The 25445-nt window shown below is 49.3% G+C and overlaps 1 long non-coding RNA gene across 2 annotated transcripts; it reads left to right on the top strand.

Moving 5' to 3' along the window:
* Positions 1 to 8071: 8071 nt before the first annotated feature.
* Positions 8072 to 14710, top strand: LOC121832739 (uncharacterized). 2 transcript variants are annotated; one of them, XR_013042682.1, is made up of 2 exons: positions 8072 to 8204; positions 8765 to 14710. It is a non-coding gene; the product is annotated as an uncharacterized LOC121832739 (long non-coding RNA). The 2 variants fall into 2 exon arrangements; XR_013042681.1 differs by having other exon boundaries at positions 8626 to 14710.
* The last annotated feature ends 10735 nt before the right edge of the window (positions 14711 to 25445 follow it).

The following is a 25445-nucleotide window of genomic DNA, read 5'->3' as shown; positions in this document are numbered from 1 at the left end:
TCCTCCCTGCCTCTCTGTGTCTGGATGGCCCCTGCTCAGCCTGGGTGATTCTTTTTAGCCCATGGATCTTGAGTCAGATAAAGTCACCTTGCTCAAAGTGCCCATCAAATAGTAAGAGTTGCCAGACCTCTGAGCCCCAGGCTGGGCTGTCCATGACCGGAATCCTTCTCTGCTCCGGTTTTACTGATAAGTATATTCAAATAGGACACAGGACCTGATGGTGGAAACACAGACATTTAACTGTGAAAAGCCATGCGGTGTAACAGCCTAAATACCATCTAGCACACTAACTAGAGGTGGATACTGCATCCATATATGGAATAAACAATTGCTGAGGAATCTCTATGGCCAAAAGTGGGATCCAGATAAGCTCAAAATACCTGCAAAATTTACATGGAAAAGCATGAGCTTTAACACAGCTTTAGGCTTGCTAATAAAAACCATACATTATAATTATATTTAGTTTCTCAGGAGGATAAAACTCCATCAGTATTACATGTCAGGTTTTATCAGAAAAAAATTTTTTTCCTTGAAATTTAGTTATTTTAGTTACGCATATATCTGTATGTGGGTATATGCACCCAAGGAGGCTGGAGGTGTCGATCCCTCTAGGCTAGCGTAATTGTGAGCTTCCTGAATGGGTGCTAGGAAACAAACTCCGAATCTCTCCAAGAGCAGAAAGTGCTCTTGACTGCTGAGTCATCTCTCCAGCTCCTCCAAAGCATTTCTTCCATCTCGCTGAAATGTATATTTTTAGAGGTCAGAATATCTGATTTTGAAAATTTTTAATGATTTTTTTAAGTGAAGTCTGATGTGACAATGGACAATGGACAATTGAGGCAGTGAGTGCCCACTGTCCTTGGCCATTTTGTTTGCATAGGGCCCTCAAGAAGCCCCAGGAGCTCAGAATTCCCCTATACACCTCCCACAATAGCTGAACACAGCCAGACCCCAAGGACCTGAGAAGTGGGTACATGGTATCAGGGACTGAACGATCAGAGTCCTGCCTGCCTCCAGAGTTCACACTCTGCTGCAAAGAGACCAGCTACAAGAGTCAAGGGGACAGCAGTGTCTGAGAAACCAGTGGCCTCTGTCATGGGCTTTCTGACTCCTGTGGCTTCCCTGACACTGGGAAGGACGGCATGAAGGGACAGGGAGAACATGGTGTCTGGGGCCCCTCTGCCTCTCAGCCCTCCTCACTTGAAAGAAGTGCTGAAGAGAGTCACACATGTCAAGACGTGAGGTGGAGCCAGGAGTGTGGTAGCGCACATCTTTGATCCCAGCGCTTAGAAGCAGGTGCAGATGGATCTCTATGAGTTCAAGGCCAGCCTGGTCTAAATAGAGAGTTCCAGACCAGCCAGAACTACATGATGAAACCCTGCCTTAAAAAAAAGGAGTAAAGTTGGAGCAGGTACTTCTTTTCAATCTATCTCTAAACAGATATTGCGTGTACACACTGTGTCCGTCTGAATGTGATGGCTTGAATTCAGCACTTACAATTGTGTTGACTCACAGGTAACATCTGTGGTGAGAACCCTTAACCCCACTGTTTGAATTTTCATGGGTGTGGTATTTTGGCGTTAACTGTCCCATAATGCATAATGCTGTGTGAAGAAGCTCCTGACTTCTGCTCCATCTCATTGCAATCCTGTGCCCTTGATCAAACTCTCCCATCCCTGCCCCAGGTGCCACCCTCCTCTCTCTAGGATGTCTGTCATCTTCCTTGGGTCCACGTGTGAGGGAGGCCTTGGAGTATTTTTCGATGTGTCTGTGCTATTTCACTTGGTGTAGTGTCCTCACATTGCTACACATGACGGTGTTCTCTCCTTCTGAGGGTGAATAGTATTCCATGGTGCACATACTCTAGCTTTACTATCCACTCTCCTGTTAATAGACAATTAGGTTGACCCCATTTCTTCGTTATAGTGAGTAGTGTGACCACGAGCATGGAAGGGCAAATGTTTCTTTTTATTGAAAAATAATAATGTAATTGGGGCTAGCAACAGTGGCACAAGCCTTTAATCACAGCACTTGGGAGGCAGAAGCAGGTGGATCTCTGAGTTAGAGGCCAGCCTGGTCTACAAAGTGAGTTTCAGGACAGCCAGAGCTATACAGAGAAACCTGCTGTGGAATGGTCCTTCTGTAAGCTCTGAATATGTATTTCTCTCATTGGTTAATAATAAAGCTGTTTTGGCACATGGCAAGGCAGGATAAGTTTAGGTGGTACAATCAAACTGAGGACTCGGAGGAAGAAGGGTGGGGTCAGACAGACATGAGCCAACCACCCAAGAAGCAAGATGTCAGAGTACCGGTAAGCCACAGACCATGTGGCAATATATACATTAATAGAAATGGGTTAATTTCAATATAAGAGCTAGTTAATATAAGCCTAAGCCCTCAGCCAAGCATTTATTAATATAAGCCTCTGTGTGGAAATTTGGAAAGCAGCTGCCGAGTAGTTGGGACTGGACAGATGGGACACCTCCATTTACAGAAACCTGACTCAAACAAACCAAGAAGAGGGAGGAGGAGGAAGAGGAAAGGAAAGAAGGAAGGAAGGAAGGAAGGAAGGAAGGAAGGAAGGAAGGAAGGAAGGAAGGAAGGAAGGAAGGAAGGAAGGAAGGAAAAGATAGCTCTGTGGTTAAGAACACTTGCTGTTTATCAGCACCTAAATCAGCCAGCTCACAGCCTGTAACTCCAGATCCTGAATATCTGGCTCCCTTCATCTGGCCTCATACATATGTGACATCTGCACAGGCACACACACGTACACATCAATAAAAATAAAATATTTTAAATAAGAACAATTTAAAAATAATTGTGTAAACTAATGAATATCATTGTGGCATTTTCACCGTCCTGTAAAATGCACTTTGATTACATTCAACCTGTCGTTACTCTCTCCTGACCCCCCCCCACTAGTCCCTACCCTCTTTCCAAAGTCTCCCTTCTACTCTCAGAGTTGTTTTTTTACATGTGGATGTCTCTTCACTGCTCTGATTTTGTTTCCTTCGGGTCACACCCAGGATCGGGACCACTGAGGTCACTCTGCACAGGGCCTACACTGTTCCAGCAAGAGTAGCTGACATGCACATCAGACACACGTGCATATTCCCTATATCCTTCACGAGTTAAATGCATTCTGTTTTAAAACTGACATCACACAACAAAAACGGGTCAATCGGACCCGTGCTGCTATTTTAATTTCCCATTTTCACTTAGCTTAGCTTTAGAGAACTCCGTGATAGGTTAGAGGAGAGAAAAAGGGGGGGTTGTATGGAAGTAGTTTGAATGCCATCTTTCCTTCCTTTCTTAAACAAGAGAGTTCCTTGGGTCTAACAGGCCTCATCCAAGAAGACATGCATGCTCAATGGGCATCCTCTGCCCTCTGGTCCTGAGTGAGAGAGGGAGTGACATTCTCAGGTCAGTGGGCTCGTGCCTCTGTGTCCACCCCTCACAGTGGTGGGTCACTCCAGCTCATGGCTTCTTGTCCTTCTGCCCCTCAGGACTGTGGACTGTGGGGGAGGCACCTTCTGTTCATTCTCTTAGTTAATGTGCCTCTTCCTAGTAGGATTCTCAATTCTAAAGATGCCTGTTTGAGTTAAATCCCTCTTGGTCACTTTTTTTTTTTTTTAAGATACATAGAGGGAGCTTGAGAGATTGCTCAGCAGTTAAAAGCACTTGTTGCTCTTGCCGAGGTCCCTGATTCAGTTACCAGAACTTACAATATGGCTCACAACCATCCATGACTAGTTCCGGGGGATCCAATACCTTCTTCTGGTCTCTGAGGTACTGCATGTATGTAGTGCACAGACATACATATCCACAAAACCATATATGTAAATAAAAATAAACCTTTTTTGAAGATACACACAGAGACATGTGTATGTACCCATGAGCACACACAGCATTTGCTTTTCATTAAATCCCTAGGGACATGAATATTAGCAAGGGCTGACTTGGTCTCTAAATCCCAGGTACTTTGACAGCCTTCACAAGGGCCAGCCCTCCCCAGCACTGTGACTGCCAGGTACTCATGACTAATGGCCTCTTCCTGTTTCTGTATCTACTGTCCCCATTCATTGTATTGATGGATAAATGAATAAATGGGTGAGTGAATAAAGGGAGGAAGGAACACAGTGACCAATGACTCAATGGAAGACAGACCGAGAAAAGTGTACCCAGGTGCAACAACTGCTGAGCTTGCGGACAGCAGGCTCTGGGGGACACCCGGACATGGTCCCAAAGTGTACAGACAATGACAACTCTCACTCCTTTGGCATCACATGGGACCGGGACAGTCATCCAGTCCACTCATCTCACTGTCCAGCTTTTCAGAAGCCGATGAGTCAGCAGGGAGAGAACACAGACATGAATTAAGGCACAAACGTCCCAGATCTCAATAGTGCCGACGCTTCCTGTGACTTGGGGGCAGATCACCTTCCAGTTAGCATATGTTTAAACTGGAAAGAGCAGTTATTTTTATATCTAACGGAGCATCTAGGAATTATTTGATGCGCCTTGCTTTTGTGTTTCGTCTTGTTTTGGTTCGTTGTTTGACTGATCCTCCCCTTCCGTCATCCCGGACCCACATGGAAACCCTCAGACAGCCACCATTAGGGAAAGTCGTTGCTGTAGGATTAAACGCTTTCATCTGCACTGTTAGGCCTGGGAGCTGGTTTTGGGGGAACTAACACATGTGATTATCTGATGATGAAGGAGAACAAGGGGCAGACACTCAATAAACATTTATTGACCCGCATGGGATCCAGGCCTCACCCTGCTCCCTACTCCCATTAAAGGCAAATCTGTTCCCAACTTCCCAGCCCTCTCTGGCTCATACCTCTCCCAAAATACTCAGAGACTGCCTACCATGTGGCTGGCTCTGTACGGCTACTGTGAATGTGTTGGGGACAAATTGGAAGAGGTCTCCCTGACTCATGAAACTTACAATGTTCAGAAGCAAACAGGCTGTAACAAGCACCCAGGAAATGCCCAGTTTACTGCCAGTTACACACAAGGCTCCAGCAGATGGGGAGAGAGCAGGTGAACCTCAGAAGACAGAGCAAAGGAAGTCCTTCTTAGAAGGGAGTTGAAAGCGGTGGTATGAGGAGCTGAGCTAGCCAAAACCAAAACCAAAATCATGAGAAGTGCTTCGGGCAGCAGAGATAACAGAATGTGAGAAGGTCCCAGGGGGTCAGGTGGTGTTACAGTGTTTGAGGATTAAATGCCCTCTATAGCTGGGCAGTGGTGGCACACCTCTTCAATCCCAGCACTTGGAAGGCAGAGGCAGGTGGAACTTTATGAGTTCAAGGCCAGTCTGGTCTACAGAGTGAGTTCCAGGACAGCCAGGGCTACACAGAGAAAACCTATTTCCCAAAAGAAGAAAGAGAGAGAGAGAGAGAGAGAGAGAGAGAGAGAGAGAGAGAGAGAGAGAGAGGGAGGGAGGGAGGGAGGGAGGGAGGGAGGGAGGGAGGGAGGGAGGGAGGAAGGAAGGAAGGAAGGAAGGAAGGAAGGAAGGAAGGAAGGAAGGAAGGAAGGAAGGAAGGAAGAAAGCAAGCCCTCGCTGGGCTCCTGTGTTTGAACATTTGGTCTCTGGCTGGGATACTGCTGTGGAAGATTGTAAAGATTGCAGAGGGCAGAGACTCACCGAAGAAAGTAAAGATGGACCTTGAGGATTTATAGCCAGCCCATGAGTCCTGACAGGACATGCAATGTGGCCAGCTGCCCCATGCTCCTGTACCATGCCTTCCCCACCATGAGAGACTCCACTCTTCTTCAATTGTGAGATCGAATGACCTTCGCTCTATCTGGTGTTTGATCACAGGAAAAGGAAAGTAGCTAAGACTGTGCTGGAAGAGCAAGCAACATGAGAGGGACCAGCAGCCTCTCCCGCTTCCTGGGTGCAGGTCGGTGGCCTCATGGGAAACTAGTATTTTTCTTATCATTTCATAGATCGTGTGCTGGTTGGGTTTTGTCAGCTTGAAACAAACTAGAGTCACCAGAGAAGAAAGAATCTTGATGGAGGAATTACTTCCCTCAGATTGGCCTGTGGCAGGTCAGTGAGGGCATTTTCTTGATTGATGATTGATGTGGTAGAGCCTGCCTACTGGGGGTGGTGCCATCCCTAGGCAGCTGGAACTGGGTTATATAAGAAAGCCTGCTCAGCAAGCCAATCCTATATCCCATCTTATAGGATCCTTATAGGTACCTCTTAACCATCTTCATCTACCAAAAGAGTACTCAAATGTCAGCTAATCCCCACATTTCAGTTGTCAGCCAAAGCTATTCCTGGAAAAATGTTGACTGTCACCCAAGGTTCACTCACGTTAAGGATCTGCTTGTCACTTGATGCCACTTGGAAATAGAAGGACCTTTCAGGAGTAGGGCCAGTAGGAAGTCTTAGATCACTGGGCCCTGGATTCTTCCTATCTATTCCTCTTCTGGGTCTATCTGAGGTGAGAAGCCTCCGCCATGGCCTCCCACCATGATGTGCTGGCTGTCCACAGGCCCCATAACAATGCAGTCGAGTGTCCCTGGAACCAAACCTCCAAGGCTGTGAGCTAAAGTAAATGTAAGCCCTTTGCTTTGTCTAATATGTGTGATAGTAGTCCCAGAAGGCTAACGCAGTGTCTGTGCTAGTAAATGTGACAATAGACACTAAAGTATGCTTACTGAAAGATGTTAAGACTTCATGAGAAGAGCTGCTCCAGACAGGCCATGAGGCTATGTGGTACGGAACAGGGAGTGTGTTACCACAGAAGCGCGCCACAGTGGGTGCTACTTCTCTATCGTATACTGAAGTCAGGCAGGCAGCCCTGGTGACAAGAGGGTCCCGAGGGTCCTTACTACATGTTCTGTCATGTCTTTCTCTGATTGTTCCTATATCTGGTGTCTCCATATGTCTCTTTCTACTGTCTGTTGTCTTTGCTGGTTATCCCTCATGGAGTCTTATTTCCTCGTGTATTTGATCACACTGGGAAAATGAATGAACAAAGAAACCTCCAAACAGCCCCCCCCCCTGCATACACACACACACACACACAGCACACTTGTATGCCAACCAACAGCCAAGGAAGAAAGCATGTCAGAAAGGATAAGTCCTTGAGGGACCCAACCCAGAGCCTGCACAAGGCACATCAGGCCTGATGTCCCAAACTTAGCTTGCCAGCTACAGCTTGGTGCAAAGAAGGCTGTAATGTAACATGGACTTCTGGTTTGGGAGGGGTGGCCATGCATCCAGCCAAAACGTCAGGCTTCTATTACCATGAGAAAGGAGAAGAGGGGATATCGGAATACAGCCACTGTGCGCCAACAGCCAGCAAGCAGGAGGCACTGCGCTCAGCTGGTGCAACCTTCCTCAGGACTACGACGGGCCTGGAACCAGCATGGCTGAAAAGACAAGGCTGGTGGGAACCCGCAACAGAGAAGCAATGGGGATAATTAGGACAAGCAGCTAACTGTGATGTCTTGTGCCAGCTGCAATGAAAGAATAAGTTCCAACAGCAGTTGTTCACAAATTCGAAACAGTTCCAATGAAGGACGGGCCATTACAAAATTTCTGTGAATATAAACATGCCCACATAACTCTGTTCACAGTGGATGTGTGTCTGTCTGGGGGCGGTGGGTTGGGTGAGACTTCAGCTCAGCCTCACCCTGGAAGAGCATCAGAACTGGATCATGTCACACAAGCAGGGCCACCAGTTGATTCTGATTAAACAAGTTACCACATTGTACTAATGTGTTTGCAGTTCTTTTCAAGCCAATCCTTGTTCTGTGTTGTATTGGTATCTGCTACCCATGCAGTGAGCTGAACCCTCGAGCTGCAGCTGAAATCAAAGCAGCCCTGAGTGTGAGCCCTCCTTCCTCCCAAGGGCTGGTGTGTCAACTCCCTACCATCCTGGCTCCAGGAAAGGGTGCAGAAGCTTCAGAAACCCAAGCTCCTCCCAAGGAATGTGTGCACCGCTCCAGAAAGGTGTAACCACTGGCCCTTGCCTTTCAGTTCCCAGCAGCATTCTAGAACCTTCCACCACTGTGGAATAAACAATAAGGTGTTCCTGAAGAGGTGACCTCATCAGAAAATGTAGGAGAGAGGCAGCCCTGGATTCAAATCTTCCTACCTCATTTCTTGTTGGTGTGGCCTTGTGTCTCGGTGCATGCGAGGCTCTCATGGTTTGGAAGTCAGGAGCCAGCACAGTGTTCAGGTGAGAACAGGTTGGGACTGGGTGCTTCTTGCTTTGACCTTGGCTCTGGCACTGCTAGAGTGGCCAACCGTCCTGGTTTGTTCAGAACTGAAGAGTTCTAGAGACGTGGAGGGAATATCTGCTAAACGGAAACTGTGACACTTAATCAATCACCCTGCTACCAGACAGGTGATCTGGCAAGTTCTCTGACAGTTCTGAGCCTCAGTTTCCCCATACTCAAAATGTGTAGCCAAGCCCAACTTGTAGAAACCCCCCAGTGAACAGAGGTGCCTCCCAGAGAACAGCCAGCATTGCTCAGACTCTTAATGTGATAAACTGCCCCCTTCACCCCCTTGTTTCCTACTTTACAGTGGCTGATGGCCTCCCCAGGGGGAGACCTGCAGTCTGCTGCACAGTAGTCACAGTAAAGGGCTTCCTCCAGGTACCTCGTACATCGTCTCCAGGGAAACCTCGCAGCTTCCGGGTCCCCCTGCCCCATCTCCTGTTCCAAGACAGCCCCTGATGCCTGCATGCACCCCCAGGACAGTTAAGACTTTGTTGCCGATGCTTCGCTCCTACAGCTCCAGGCCTGTGGTCTCATTTTCACTGGCTCTGCTTGGCTCTAAACCTCTGAGAAAGCCCCACCTATGACCTCGTCTGCCCTCACCTTGATTGCATGGGAGAGTGCTTCCTAAAATTAATTACTGAGCGGAGGAGAGCCAGCTACATACTGGCGTTTCTCTGTGGAAGGAAAAACATGTACCACTCATTCCAAGCAAATTGCTTCATAGCAGTGACTTCACCCAGCCCCAGAAGGAGCTGAAATGCTTAGGATGCAACTACACGCAGCTCATAGAAGGTGCGAACTTGCAGGAATGTTGGAACCTTGTCCAATTCACAAGCGAATGCCTTCCACCCTTTCTGGCCAGCCTCCAGCCAGCAGAATGGGAGACACATGCATGGTGACTGCCAATTTCAGGCAGAGAAAGGGACACTGTGGGGAAGAGGCCAGCACATGGCTGTTTTGTGTTTGTGTTTGGTCTTTTCCCAAGAAGGAAACACTTGGACATAGAACCCAGAGTTGAACCGGTGCTCTAGTCCCTTCCTGAGGAAGTCTCTAGAAGATGAGCCATCAGACTGAAGCCACCTTCCAGAAGTTACCAGAATACTGACCACCACTCCACCCCTGCACTCAGACAGAACAGCTGAAATTGTGATGCCAAGTGTAGGAACGGGTGGAGGCTTTCCTGAGGTGCTGTGCCCAGGTCTTTCTGAGGAGGCAGCGATCACTACAAGATCCCAAGTGTACAGCCAGGAGCCACAGGATGCCCTAAATTAACAAGACCCACTCTTGGAGCCTCCTTAGAACCCAAGGCCACCAAAGGGAGGAGGGTTGCTATGGGAATAACCTGTGGTTGGGCTGGGACTGAAGAAGCCAAGACTACACAATGCTAAGAATAAAAAATTCTTTCCTGGGAACCACATGTCAGGTACGGGGCTAACCCCTGGCACAGCCTACAACAGCTGCTGAGCCAGCAGCATGGCAGCTGCTGGTGGTGCCCGGCCCACAGCCCTCAGTCTGTCCACAGGGGGCCTCTCTACCTTAGAACACGCATAGACCCAAGGCCGTGCATGCCCCGCCCCCCCCACCGCCCATGCAGGCAATAAAGTTGAGACATTAACACCAGTTAATATCTCAATTGGCATTCGGCACATAAACACCCCATGTTCCTCTCCTTTGGGGTACACTGAAGTATGTTCCACACTGTCCTAGAAGCTCTCAGGAGACCAGCCTCCAGGCCCACCCCAGAGACCTCCTCACATTCCCCTCCTTCCTGACTCTGTGATCTTCCTCCCTCTTCCTCATTCCTCATCTTGCTCCTGGAGTCATTATTAAATACATCCCTTCAGTCGAGGGCCGGAGTCTCTTTTAAGGAGACGTCCTAGTTATTGGCTATCCCTCTATGGCTCCTGTTTTATCCATGGGGCATTCAGATTTGGAGATCCACTTACTTACAGAGGTGAGGAACAGTGGCAGAAGTGGTACCCAGCTGATGGCCATTCATAAATGACCAATCCCGTCAACGCCTATGAGCCTGGCACCAACCTAGGAAGGGGCTAGAGTGCCAGCTCCCATCTTACTCACAGCTGGTTCCATGCTCAGGTTCCAGCTCTCCACACGGCAGTGGTCTGGATGCAATGATAAAGAGCAATCCTGGAGGAGATTCTGACAAAGACAGAACCCACCCACAAGGACTCATAGCCATAAGTCTTTTTCCGGGGAGTTCTTGGACCTGGACCCACTCAGAAAGGCACAACCCAGAAGCCAGGAAAGCCAGGCCAATACAGTGCGGCAGCACAGCTGGCAGGACAAAGGTCATGTCTGGTCAGCCTGCGTGGTCCCGGAGGTAACAGACTCTCCAAGTGGGTCCTGAGCCATGGGGCTACATCATTCAAGAAGATCCTTGAGCCAAGTGAGGTGTGCCTCTCCCCATGCCCCACCACCCAAAGGGCTGTTGAAGTCCAGCAGAAATAGAATGCACAGTCGTGGAGACTGCCAGTGGTGATGTCCTTGAAGTCAGGAGGCCACAACTCTTACTCACAGATCAGGGAAATGGACGCCAAGAGGAGGAACGGCCCCCAGTGGCCCCTTAGCAGAGCTTGGAAGCCAACACTCCGTTCGGCTCGGCACCGTTCCCAGCCACTGTGCCTGCACGGCTCGCCATGTTCCGTCCAACGGGAAAACTATTCTTCCCCAGGCTTGGCCCCTGTTGTCGTCCCAGCAGCCCTGTGAGGATGCTGTAGTAGGGACCATTTCCGTATTTCCCAGGAAAAGAATCAGAAGTCCAGCATCACTTTACTAAAGCCATTGGGGTCTTTAGTTCCTCACAGCTATGAGGGACCTGGGACCACAGGAAGACGGTGCAAGGAAAGAAATCAAGGCTAGAGACAGGGCCTGATGGGTGGGTGGGGGGGACTCCCAGAACCTGCCCAAAGGCTCCTATGGACGAGCTATCTTTTAAGGAGTGAATTATGTCTAGCTTGAACAGACCCAAGGCTCACAAGCGTTTGGGTGTCTTAACCATTTCCTTCATCCCTGTCCTGTCGCAGGCTTTCTCATCAGACTTTCTTTGGACTGCCAGCTCCCAAATAATGACATGGAGACTTATTATTAATTATGAAAGCTTGTCCTTAGCCTAGGCTTGTTCCCAGATAGCTCTTGTAACTTAAATTAGCCCGTTTATATCCATCTATATTCTGCCACGTGGCTGTTTACCTCTTCTCTATCCCTCTGTGTCTGGCTGGAGAAATCCCTCATGTCTCTGATTCTTCCTGAGTTTCTCTCTCTCCCCAGAAGTCCCACCTATTCTCTCCTGCCTAGCTATTGGCCATTCAGCTCTTTATTAAACCAATCAGAAGGCACCCCAGGCAGAGACACATCTTCACAGTGTACAAAAAGATTATTCCACAGCACGGTCTACTCCTACTCCTGCTACCAAGTACACACGGCCATGAAGGATTCTGATTTCAGCAACTGAAACTCATCAGTATGGCCCTCAGTACTTCCTCCTCCCCCAAGACAATCAGAGCAAAGAAGCCATGTCTAGTCATCTTCCATGGCCTGGGGTTTTCTGCTGGTAGCTGGGCAGTGTTTGATGTGACTTTCACAGAGCTTCTGGGTCTTTAAATGAAAAGTGACCTGGCAGGTCAGGAGAAGAACTGAGTGGGTGGAACTTTTTTTTTTTTGGTTGGCAGCCAACCTTTCCAGCCTGCAAGCTCTTCATTTAGTCACGGACAGTGTGTGAGAGCGCCCCCTAGAGGCAACCATAAGCCATCACAAGACAGTGAGGTGGGCCATCATGCAAGGTCTATCTCAACCTCTGTTGAGATTGCAAGTTGACAAAAAACAGACGCAGGGTGGCAATGGCCAAGTGAACAGAAGAGGATAAGGCACAGAGCCACGTGTTTGGCAGCTGTGCAGAGGATTCCTTCTGGGGTTTAGAATGTTCTAGAATCTGGAATGATCAAAGGTCTCCATGTGTGCCTAGAACGTTAGAAGAAGCTTGATGAGGAGTCAGGTGGCAAGACCAAGCCTCACACTACAGCTGGCGTGAATGGGGTGGCAGAGGAGGTGGGCGGAGGGTCTCAGAGGGGTCACCGAGGCACTAAGCACGAGGAGGTGGGTGGAGCAGCAGGGCTCTTCTGTCCCCTCCCTGTGCATGTGGCTACTCAGTCCTCTCAGGGGGCGCTGGGATGTAGGTCTCCCTGGGCCCTTGTTTTATAAATGAGGGCTAGAAGAACCATGAACACACCCAGGATTTGAACAGGCACCCAAAGCCTGCCTGCCGGCAGGAGCTCCTCTCCTCAGGCCCGCCCTGGCCGGCCTGCAGTCCAGTTTCAATCCAGCCTCTCCCCACTTGCTCCCAGAACCCCATCAGCATCTGACGACAGGAGGATAACAACAGTGGTAAGGGAAGGGCCCAAAGGAGCTGAGCCGGGACTGAGGGGCGCCAAGTTCTTAATGTCACCCAGCTGTGCTGGGAGCCTGGCCGGGGATCTGGGCAACCAGAGCGCTATGACTAGGATAGGCCAGGAGAGATGAATGAGTCAGCAGGAGGCAGCAGCCAAGGCGGCCCTTTGCCTGTGGCTCCCACAGCAGGAGCAGGCTCTGCTGCTGCGGGTGCCTGCCTAGTGTTGAGGGGCGGCTGCTGTGGCCAGGTGTCTGCCTGGGACACTCTGTTTTGAACATCAGCCTTCATGTCCTCTCTGCCTAAAAGCCCAACATCATTTCCCAAGAACTAAGTCCCCAAGGGAATCAGAAAGCCTCAAGATCGTGTACTCTGAGAACATGGGGAAACCAGACCTGGCTGATATTGTAAGATGGGCTACAGGGCCCCACAGGATGGCCCGGTAAAGGAAATGTAACACACACACACACACACACACACACACACACACACGCACGCACGCACGCACGCACGCACGCACGCACGCGCACATCAGTCTCATGGAAGTGGTCTTCTGACTCCTGGGAGGTCTGCATGTCATTCATACTGTGCCCCTCTCCGGCCTCCGCTGTGCACAGCAGACAGATGTCACCAGGTTGAGTAGAGGGAAGAAACCCTATCCAGACACTGGCTTCCAGTCAGTCCTGCTCAGCCCAGAAAAGAGCTTGCAGGTTTATGTCCCAGGACACCATCTGACCTGGCCCTGGCCCTTGTCTATAACCTGCTGGGAAGAGTGTGAGTGAGAGCCCAGGATCCCTACAACCCACTGGGAAAGCCAGAATTGCTCCAAGAACAGGAAAAAGAGTTTGCTGTACCAGGGGACTGTGAACAAGACCCAGGGGACTGTGAACAAGACCCACGTCACAGCCAGTATTCTACTGCTCAGGTGGGTGCCGAGAGCTAAGCCCCACAACAGGACAGGAGCCCATCGGCCTTTGAGGAAAGGCAGTAACCTCAGGAGTAAGACAGGAGAGGCATGCCACCAAGACAACGAAGGTCAGATATAGATGGTGTGTAGTCCGGCTACAGATCCAGATCCCAAGTGGAGATGGCTTTATGTCCCCCGCCCCTTCTGCATCCTCCTCCTGGAACCTTCCTTTCCGATACCTGCCCCCGCTTCCCTGCTGTAGACACTCTTGGGGCATCTCTCAGATGCCTGGCGCCTCAACTCTCTACACCCAAGTAATAGACTCAAGGTTGAGCTGATGACCGCACCAGACTGACCACAATCCTCCTCCAGCAATCCAGACAACAGTATGAGACAGGTGGCCTGGCCAGCAGAAGCAGGCACAGGCGGTTGACCCATCTCTCTGCAGTCTCTGCTCTGTTCCTCCCTCATCTGATGGCTCACACCACTGGGTGGTCCTCTTGGACTTAAGCTGGCAATGTTTCGTTTCTGGCATGGGTAGCTGGAGACACAGTCCAACCCTCAGCAACCAGCCAGGACCACATCCTCAGTGGATGTGGGGCATTGCTGGCCTCCCTGGGGCAGCCCCCTGACCTGATCGCGCTTCTAACACAGCTTGAAGCTTTCACATGAGTCTACTTGCTTGTCTTCCTCCCTCTCCCCAAAATGGTCGGCTTAGCGGGTAGACTCTACCCAGTGAAGAGCAGTACCAAAATGGAGTCACTTGTGTCGAACTCTGAGAATGTGAAACCAGGGAAGGTCATGAGGGGGCACTCTCTTATATGTGCCAAAGAGCAAGAATTATCTATCACAAGAGACTGCCAGATCCACAGTACAACAGGAAGGCCTCCGTGCCTCACACAGAACATCGAGGACATCTAGGCTCAGCATAATGGACTGTTCAACATGGACCGACGCCACCCTTGTTACCGAACCTCTCAGTCAAGCATAATTGCTTCAAGACAACTTACGTAACCCTCTTTTTTTGTACCTTTTAGAACCCTCATCAGGCTGGGAGTGTGGCTAGGTGGTAGAACAGCTGTCTAGCGTGCACAAGACTCTGGGGTTCTGCCCCCACCACCACCACTACACAATAAGCAGAAGCAAAACTCTCCTCTTCCAGTGTCTCCCTGAATATTCTACGTTTCCTCTGTGGTGCGTGAGTTCTGTTGCCTGACATTCCTGATCCAGCTCTCTCTTTGGTTATTTATACTTCATTCATGAACCTGGGTTTTAAAGATCAGTGTTGGCCCAGTCTAGTAGGGAGTCAGGCATGAAGAAGTTCAGAAGGTGGCAGTGCCCAGCAAGGGGGAACGGTGGCAGTACTGAGCTTGGTTCTGTGTCAGTGAGCAGAAGAGAAGTGGGGGGTGGGGTGGGTGAGTGATAGTTTAAAAATTGGGTCAGCTCCCGCAGGGACAGGTGAATCCAGGACCGGTAAGGGGCAGATGTCAGGCCAGCGGGAGACAAGCAACGTATTGACATACAGTTTTAAGCATCTGTTGTATGCCAGGCAGTCTCATCCAGATGACATGGAGTTGACTGTTGGGTTCAGTCCTGCCCCACAAGGAAGACACTCTGTAGAGAAGACTGACAGTGACCAAGCTGCAGGTAATGACAGCTCAGAGTCAAGTGAGCAGCAGAGGCCCCATGGGCTGACCCTCCAGGGACGCAGACCTATGACCACAGCAGAGTTCCCTTTCTCCTGCCCTCAGCTGTGGACATGTGCAAAAGATCCTAGTTGCTGCCCCTCCCTGATCCGGAAGCAGAAAAGCCAAGGTTCTGGAGCTTACAGAGGAGAGGACATGCCTGAATAAGGAATGCAGGAAAGAGGTCCTGGACCTGGACTGTGGGGCGGGACTGATGAGGCTGGACAACTGCGTTTGCTCAGAAAACTTTCAGAACCGAGATGAGGCAGTGGGTGGTGTTTGGTTGAACATATGAGCCCTGGAGGGGCAGAGCCTAGCCTCCTAGGCAAGGGGCAGACAGAGTGTCTTTGGCAAACACGGATTCAGCTTCTAAGAGCCAGGCTCAATTCACTGTTCTGTGAACTCACCTTGCATAGACATTCAGTGAATTACTGGAATCCAAAAGCTGAAATTATAACCCCTCCACACACGCTGGCCACCCACTCAGGAGAAAGCTGATGCCAAGATCATAGTGAGATGGCATGCCCAATCCCAGCCCTGTGTGCCCTTGGTATGTCATGCCTATCTCCTCTTCCACCTAAGGCCTGGCAGGATTGCTCCCAGATCCCTGGGATGTGGATATGAGATGGGTAACACCAAAAGGGATTGTCGCCATCAGATACTCAGGACAGATTTTGATTGATGGACAAAGACAGCAGCTCTGTGCCAACTGTACACCTGGGGCTGAGAGGAGGGGATGCCCAGAAGGGCAATGTGGACTCAGACAAGGTGGCTTTGTGGGTCTCCCCCATGCCTCCCCAGCTGTCCTCAGATCACATGACAAACTCCAAGGCTCAAGCAAGTGACCTGGAGATAAAACAAGGGTGGTCCAGCCTGGCTGAGGCTCAGCCTCGCTGTTGAGCAGAAGAGAATGCAGGTCTGGTGATAGCAAATCGTCCAAGTCTCTAAAGAAGCCAGAAATGCAGACATTTGTGTGACGGCTCCAACTTTTCAATGTTGGCAATCAGACTTGTTTTTAAGAAAACACCATATGGTTCAAAGCAGGCATAGCTTTGGGGACCAGCTCACAGGCTGCCTCTCCAAGGATCTCTAGTGCCCTGACTTCTGTGTAGGTTGGTGTGTGTTGGGGGGAGGGGGAGGGAAGAATTAGAGGAGGAAAGTGCTTTCTGATCACCGGGTGGCACAGTCACACGCTGGGCATGGTCCAGAGGTGGCTGATACTAGGTCAGCCTGAGGACCCTGCAATGGCTCATGCTGGCCTTCCACTGCCTTCCTGTCTTGTCAGACAAAAGTAATGACAGCCCCATGTGACTGGAGCTGGGTGACTTTAATTCCCTTCCTTAAAGTTGATACTTTGATATAGGATTGGACTGTAGGAAGCAATGGACTTCCCACAGCATCCTAAAGAAATCAGGGAGGGACAGAATGATCTACAGATAAGCCCTGACTCTTTCCACTAAGGGCTATAACAAAAGTTTCTGTGCCTCAGTTTCCTCTTCTCCAACCATAGAAAGCCAACAGAAATAGGATGGTGGATTCAGGCACATAGGCTCAGAAAACAGACTTGCTTTATCTCTTTAAAGTCGGGGTCTCACGTGTCCCAGGCTGGCCTTGAGTTCATGACTGAGCATGAGCTTGAGGACCTCTGCTCCCCTGGATTACAGGAGTGCTGTGTGCCTCCAATGCTACTTCACATGCTGGGGATCAAACCCAGGGCCTTGTGCATGCTAGGCAAGCACTCCACTGGCTGAGCCGGAGCCCCAGCACCAAACTGGCTTGTTTTGAACTTCAGTTTAAACTGCTGAGATTTGCAAAATGGAAGGTGTTCTCGGAGAGAAATGGCAGGTTCCTGAGCTCTGCCTTGGACTCTGCTCTCCTCAGCTGGGCCTGGATCCTCCATGGAGAGGCTTCACCATCCTGAAAAGCAGCAGTAGGGTAGGTAAGGCAAGATCCAACTTTCCTGGGGCCCACACTTAAACCCCAGGATGGTCACTTGGTGCGATCACGGGCAGACTCCATTCAGGCTCTTTCTGCCTCTGGATGAAAGACGTTTACCCTGGAGCCCCCCTGTTTCTACCAACTTCTGGGTGCCAGGGTCCATGGTGAGTCCTGCCTCTGGAGGCCAAACCGAAGTTCTTCTGCACATGCTCTGCTACCCCTTTATCTTAATTAAGCATAAAAATTAGGAAATTCCAAGCTAAGCTTTCCTGAACTGTGTGGGTAGAAGAAATGTTTGAATCTGTTTTCTTGGCTGTGTCTTTGCAAAGCAAGCGCTTCCAAATGTTTGGCCCAGTCCCTTGGCCTCAGCCTCCCCCTCAGTGCCTGTCCTCAGGAGGAAGGCTCCACAGATAAAGGGGGGGAGTGGGTCTGGACCAATCAGAGGGCCGTACACTGGCCATGGATGACCCCTGGCTGGGTCTTCCCAACACCTGGATGACTGGCTGCTCTGGGCTTCTCCTGTGCCAGATGTACTTGGCAGCTGCCCTCCGTCAATCAGGGGCTTGGGTCTGGAAGGGGAGAAAGCTGCAAAGAAAGACAGGGGTGAGAGGGTGACGCCTGGTTAGAAAACATTGCAATTCAGCCTGGTTGCCTTCCAGCCCAAAGAACAGGCTGTTCAGTAGTTTGCAGGACTGAAGGGATTGATAGAGGAGAAGGAGGATCGGCCGCCATCTTGTAAGATGAGTAAAGCCCTTCGGCCCTTACCTCACCAGGCATGCTCATCTGAAGGAACAGCACTGAGGAGACAGGGAAGGGTCAGACCAAGGCTCTGGGCTTGTGTGTAAATTACTCCCATGTCACTGTGACCAGAACACCTGACAGAAGCAATGTAAGGGAAGAAATGGTCCTTATGGTTCTTGAACGTGGAGTTCCTGCCCACCATTGCCAGGGAAGGCGTGGTGGGGTTCCTGGCAGCGGGATCATGTGATAGGCGACTCTACTTCTACCAGCAAGGACCCACAACTTCTCAGTGTAGTACCGCCAACTGGGAAACAAGCTGTCAACACATGAATCTGTGGACACATCTCAGAGTCAAACCATCACACCTTAGAACCAAGCTTACTTCTTACTAGTTGGGTAGATAAGGCCAATCACCTTAATCCACTTCTGTTGCTATAACAGAATACTTGAGACTTGGTGGTTTATAAGAAATAGAGGTTATTTGGCTCACACTTCTGGAGACTGGAAAGTTCAAGATCACAGGGGCTTCTTCTGCTAAGAGCTGTGTATTGCTTCAATTCATGGCAAGGAGTAGTACCTCACTTCATAACGATCCATGCTCATGATGGCTGGTTGAGTCCCATGAGGGCAAGAGCCTCACTGACCTGATTCTGAGAGCTCCACCCCACCTCCATCTCTGCTGCACTGAGACTACATTCTGCACAAGTTCTGGCTGGACACACCGGGGTGGGGGGTGGGGGGCACACACATCTGGTTCTGACAAAGGGGCGGCATGAGGATTAATACAGAGCATCAAGAGGACTCCACAAAGGACAGCTGGGTGCATCTTGGTGACATAAAATCGCCCTCCAGGGTACCATCCACAGCCTCCAGAACGCAGTAGAGAAGAAACCCATATATTGATGGAGGTAGCCCTACCACTGTTTACCCACACTCTAAATGCCTTCCCATCCAATCCCTTACAATGAATTGCTACTGACTGTCCATTCTAGTGCAGAACTGCCTGCCTACAGTCAAGGATGCTAGGAGAAAGCCCAGTGTGGTCAGTTGGGGGCATTGCGAGGACATTGCTCTCTGTTTCCCAACTTCACACTTGAGAAGACAAGTTGGAGAAAGAGTTATATCACCCTCATTCCCATAACAGGCTCCTTGCTCCCCCTGGACACTTGGAGTCACATTCTTGACTTTGTCTAACAAGTCAGAAGTGGGGATCCAGCTCTGCCACATGTCCTCCCCTCACTGTCCAATCTTCATAGGTCAGTTTAACCCGATCTACCTTTAATTGCTTCCTTCCTGTATTTCCTGACATTTGACTTGAGTGTTTCCCCCTTGGCTTGCTTTTATTCCATTTGTAATTTGCATATTAGTAAACTGAGTTAGACTTTCTGAGGGCATAGTTGGAGGGGATTGGTGCATGGTAAACACAGGTCAATGGAGGTGTTAGCATTGGGTTTATCACTCAGTAAGGCTCAAGCAGGCCCAACTCTCGGTCTGCCTCAGGCTCGGCTGCTCTTCACAGTTCCATCGACTGGGCTTTAGTTCTAGGTGTTCTGGAGGGCTGAGATCAGGGTGCCAGTACAGTGGGGTGTTGGAGAGGACTCTGTTCTGAGCAGTAGAAGTCTGGTTTCTAGTCCCACCCTCACTTGGGGGAGAGTTGGTGGTACTCTGCTCTCTCCTCGTAAAGGCATTAATCTCCTTAGGAGGGAAGCTCCCTTCAGTCTAGTTACCACCCAAATACACTGCCCAGCACCCTCACTAGGGTCATAGTTAAACCCACACTGCCCCAACACCCTCACTAGGGTTATGTTTGAAGGTGTTATACCCAAAGGCACTGCCCCAACACCCTCACTCGGAACTTATAGCAGATAATAGATTCATCACTTTTCTTATTGCTGTGACAAATACCTGACTGAGGTATTCAAGGAAAATGGGTTTATTTTGGCCCCCAGTTCAGGGGTACAGTCCAGGATGATGGGGAGGACACAGTAGTGAGAGCATTAAGTGGCTGGTCACATTGCATCCATACTCAGAGATGAATGCAAGAGATCAGATCACTTGCTTTTTTATTCAGTCTAGAACCTGTTTCCCAGAAATGGTGCCACCCACAGTCTCAAACCTGTTTCACAAAATGATGCCACCCATAGTCTAGAGTCTGGTTCACGAAATGGTGCCACCCATATTTAGTGTGGTTCTTCTCACCCCAGTTTCCTAGTCTAGAAACTACCTCACAGACATGCCCAGAGATAGGTCTCCTGGGTAACTCTAGATTGCTCCAAGTAGACAATATTAGTCATCTTACATGGAGTTAAGGGAACATACACATAGTGTTACTGCTGACCTCTTCTCCCAGGAACACAAGGCACAATACACCAACAGATGAGGTCCAGCCATGGTTTACCCCCCATAGACCCAGGATGAGATCTGTGTAGGTGAGTCTGTTCCTGTCCATTCAGTCATTCTTTCCTGTCTTCACCTGTGTCATCCTGGGACATCCCAGAGATGAAGTGTTCACACTGATACTGAACTATCCATGCTTCACTTCCCTTAGGTGGCCATTTCTCCATCATGAGGTATTTACAAGCCCCTTATAGGCTGTGTAGGAGCTCCTAGAAAGTTATAAGAATTGCAGTGCTTGAAGGGGCCAAGAATCCCACTGCCGTGAGCTTGGAGGAGATCATGGTAAAATGACCACATCTTTCTGGGAGCGCCACCTCCCATCCAACCCTGTCTTATATCCCAAGAGGGTCCATAGGCAGGAGGAAAGTAGGGTAACTTGAGAGTATAAGGGGAACCAAACATGTTCTACTGAGCCCTTACTATGGGTTGGGGCCCAAAGTATGCAGCCGTGACCAAGACAGCCCAGTCCCTGCCCTGATGAAGCCTAGATTCTAAAAGAGGAACAGATAATGATATCCATAACCAAAAAGCAGTTACAAGACATGGTCCAGAGAGTGGTCTCCAGAGCAGAGGAATTCTGCAACAGGTTGGGAGGAAGACTTGTGGGCCAGCCCAGTAGAAGTAGAAGCATCTAGACTTCTTTATCACCTGTAGAGAGGAAAATACTGTCACTTGTGTGTTCAGAGAATGGAAATGTCGATGATGCACTGTAGAGATTTTCAGCACTGCTCAGAGACAGCATCTTGAATGCACCGCCTTCCCCACTCCAGACTGAGAACTTGGAAAACCTGCCTACTGTGTGCAGAGCATGCTATGGCCCTTGGCCCTGTAAGACATCTGTCAGCAGGTAACAGAACCAAATGTTTCCCAGAGTCAGAACACCCAACCCAACCTCAAGTGCAGACAAAACAGACTCAATGGAAGCCTAGAAAGGGACAAAGGGGGAGGTGAGAGGGCCAGAACTCGTACACCCTGCCCATGGGCTTTCCAAGTGTGCATGTCATCACAGCCATTGAGCATCCTACCTGACACTGGCCAAGGTTTCCTCTCATTGAAAGGAGGGACAGATGCAAAGTCAAGGACAGAGCAGCACTGAGCAGAGCCTGCATTTTCTCTCTGTCTCAGCCTCTTACCGCCCCAAACTTCTTGAAAGTCATTTCACTCCTCTGTGAACAGTGAGACCCCTCACACACAGCACATACATACATGTATACACATACAACACACATACAGCACACACATGTACACATACACACATGTATACACATACAACACACATACAGCACACACATGCACATATACACATATGTATACACACAGCACACATACACACATGTATATGCATATGACACAGCACACACAAGCACAATACACATATATACACACATACACATATATACACATATAGCACACACATGCACAAGTTACACACATGCCACTGGACATGTACAGTACATACAAACTTCTGACACACATATACACACACGTAAATAAACAACACACATACATATATAAACACATGCACATGATTATTATGTGGGTCATCAGTCACAAAGACTGATTAAAAACTGGTTAAGAACACTGTTGCTCTTCCAGAGGACCAGAGTTCCGTTCCCAGCACCCACATGGTGGCTCACAACTGTCTGTAACTCTATTTGCAGGAGTTATGATGCCCTCTTCTGGACTCCAAGGTCACTGTACACACAAGGTGCACAAACATACACATGAAATAATAAGTCTGAGAAAGAGAGAGCGTGCACTTTTCAAGCTGTAAAGTGCTGATTAGCGAACATGGTTGTTGGCTGACAGGTAGAAACAGCTTCGGAGCCAAAGCCTTTCCATCGCCAAACTCAATCACCCCTCTCTTATCTCAGGCCTACGCTCCTGGCATTCAGCTCGTTTCATTTTCCAGTTTCTGGGATTAACCTCCAAGCTGCTATGAAGATGCTGACTTTGAAAGGTAGGATGAACTATGAGAGGTGCTAACAACACCCTGGAAGACCCCATTTCCTAGGCTGGACACCCCACACACACTACAGGTCACTCAGCCGACCCCCTCCTGGGGCACACTGCCTTATGCCCTCTGGGACACAACTGAGGAACCCCATCCTTTCCAGCGCTGACCAGGGTCTATCTGCAGACCAGGGGGCTGTCTGCAGCTTCTCACTACTTTGTAGATACCTTGTCTACCTCGCCCCAAAATGAGACTGACCAGAACTCAGTGCACAGACAGGTCAGACTACAGTTGAGAGCCAGCTTTCCTAGACACTTTCCTGCACTGCCTGGACCCCCTCTTTCTAATCTCATCTAGACCTATCCTTTTATATTTCACAAAGGACCCTACCTTGGGTTTTAATCCTAGGTAGCCCTTAGATACTGCTGGGTATTATTCTATGAACAGACCCTCAGAGTGGAAATCTAGAATTGGATCCTATCAGCCAGATGACGGGGAGCCTATCACTGTAGCTGCCATGACTGTCCAGTCTTCATGGAGACAGCAGACCAGTGGAAGGGGCCATTCACCTCTGAAACTGAGGAAGCAGGATGGGTTGGAGGTGCCCCTTGGCCTCCCCATTTATATATTAAAGACATAATTGCCAACAGGCTGCTATTTGGAGGCAGAGACTTGGGAGAAAACTGATGAGGTTAAGGATAGGGTATTTGTGGTGGGATTAGTATATGAAAAATGGCATCTTAGTAACAGAGAGATCCTTCACCAGTATCGGAATTGGCTTCCGTCCTAACCTTAGCTTAAATTCCTCCTGTCTGGGCCACCCAGTCTGTACTAGCTTAGTTACATCAGAGTGACTGGGAGAAGAGGTGTCTGAGAAGCAACTACAGAATTTATGGGGCTGAGTGGCTGCTGCTGAACTCTGTTGTTCCATGGAAGGGAGAGACACCGGCTCAGAACGAGTCACCAGCTGAAGCCAGGTGTTGAGTTTTAGAGGGTCCTTTGGTGGGTCTGGAGTCTCTCCCCTCTTCAGCAGCAGATCAAGAGGGAGAGATTGGCAGCACAAATTGGAGTTTGGGGGGTGGGGGGACAGACAATGCTCTGGAGCCTTCTGTATACCCCTTCCATTCTTTCTGCCCCAAAGGCTGCTGGTCCCAATCCTAGCTGCAGAAGCCCAAACTGCACAGGTTCTGTCCAGCTGAGTATCAGGGAGGGACAGCGCCTCACCTGGCATTTGTTTACCAACACTAGGCTTGGAACACCATAGAGGCTCTGGATCTGGGATCCGGGCTCAGCAGAGTTCTCCTGCGCCCCTTTCCCTCATCCCTACCTCCTGCTGCAAACGATGCTCCTAACAGCAATGGCCGGTGAAGAACTACAAGGCCCAGATGGGCCTGATGGGGCTCTTTTACCAAGAGACCCTATAGCACAGCAACTTCAAATGGCAGAAGTTGTTTGCACCTACCTGAGAGTCTAGGCAGTCTGACTGTGCTGGGACAAAGCCAGGGAGCTTTGTGTGTGCTTCCAAGTCTTGAACACCATTTCAGTGCCCTATGTCATGGCTAGCTCCTGTCACTTTGTGCTGCAAGGGGAGGAAATAGCAGTGGTTTTATTTATTGGATAATGGCGTCCCCAGAGCCAGATAGATCCAGCACAGAATTCTTCCAGCCTTCGAAGGACTAATACCAGCATTAGTATTAATGTTAGTATTAACACTCAATTAGTCCACAAAACAGAGAGAGAAGAAGCACTTCTAATTCTTTTTACAAAGCCATTAGAACCAGACAGCCACACACCCAAACCAGATAATGACCCAACAACAACAAAAGAATTATCAATCTCCCTGATGAGGTTAGATGCAAAAATTCTCAACAAAATACTTGTAAACTATTCTGGTTAGTTTTATGTCAACTTGACACAGGCTAGAGTCAGCTGAAAGGAGGGAACCACAACTGAGAAAATGCCTCCATAGGACTGAGCTGTGGGGTTTTCTTAATTAGTGATTGATGGGGGAGGGCCCAGCACATTGTGGGTGGTGCCATCCCTGGGCTAGTGGCCTTGGGTCTATAAGAAAGCAGACTAAGCAAGCCATGATGAGCAAGCAAGTAAGCAGCACCCCTCCATGGCCTCTGTATCAGCTCCTGCCTCCAGGTTCCTGCCCTGCTTGAGTTCCTGTTCTGACTACTTCAATGATGGACTACAAGGTGGAAGTATAAGCCAAATAAACTCTTTCCTCCTCAACTTGCTTCTGCTCTTGGTGTTTCATTGCAGCAATAGTAACCCTAACTACAACACAAACTGTATTCAAGAACACATCTAAAAGGTCATTCACCATGATCAAGTTGGTTTCATTCTAGGGATGCAGGGCTGGTTCAGTGCATGTAAATCAATAAACAATCCAACACATAAAGAAGGCACACAGTCATTTCCATTGCTACAGAAATGGCCTTTGACATAATCCAAAATCCCATCACGGTGAATAAAGGCTACCTATCACAAACCAACAGCCGCCATTTTGTTAAATGGAGATCTCTGAATTCTGACATCAGTCTTGATGGGCTGAGGATGGGATGTGACAGGAATAACCCAGCCAGGAATTTCCTGGGGAGGATGCCATTGTCTCTGCAGCTTCTAGATGGTGCCTGTGTCCCTAGCTCATGTCACTTCCTCTGCCTTCGAAGCCAGCAGCCTTGTCTCCTCAGCCCCACTTCCATGACCTCGTCTCTATTCTGACTGCATCCCTGCATCCTCTTTTCTAAGAGAACTTGTAATCACACCAGGGCGGCCCAGTTAATAGGGGTGGTTGGTATCAGTTTGTCTGTTTCATCTCATTCTGTTGTGTCTCTTTATGAGACAGGGTCTCACTCTGTAGCCTAGTCTGGCTTTGAACTCACAACCATCTTCCTAGCCTCAGCCGTCCAGGTCGGGATGACAGGTGTGAGCCACGGCACCTGGCTCTGATAATGTAGAATTACCATGGTATTGCTACAAAGCCACTGGAAACTCATAGGCTTGTCCACTGAGGTGTTTCTCAACTGAAGGTAGAGGAATACACATCTGAAAAAATAGAGAAGAAAGTGTTTATGCAAGTTTCCCCGAAGTCATGCACAATGTAGTGGCCATATTGGAATTCTCAGAACATGGCTCTGGAGCTCACCCCCAGATCCTATATTG

Source organism: Peromyscus maniculatus, chromosome 10 (assembly GCF_049852395.1).
Source record: "Peromyscus maniculatus bairdii isolate BWxNUB_F1_BW_parent chromosome 10, HU_Pman_BW_mat_3.1, whole genome shotgun sequence".
NCBI classification, from domain to species: domain Eukaryota; kingdom Metazoa; phylum Chordata; class Mammalia; order Rodentia; family Cricetidae; genus Peromyscus; species Peromyscus maniculatus.
The sequence above is the reverse complement of the archived record's forward strand: the minus strand, read 5'-3'. Positions and strand labels throughout refer to the sequence as shown.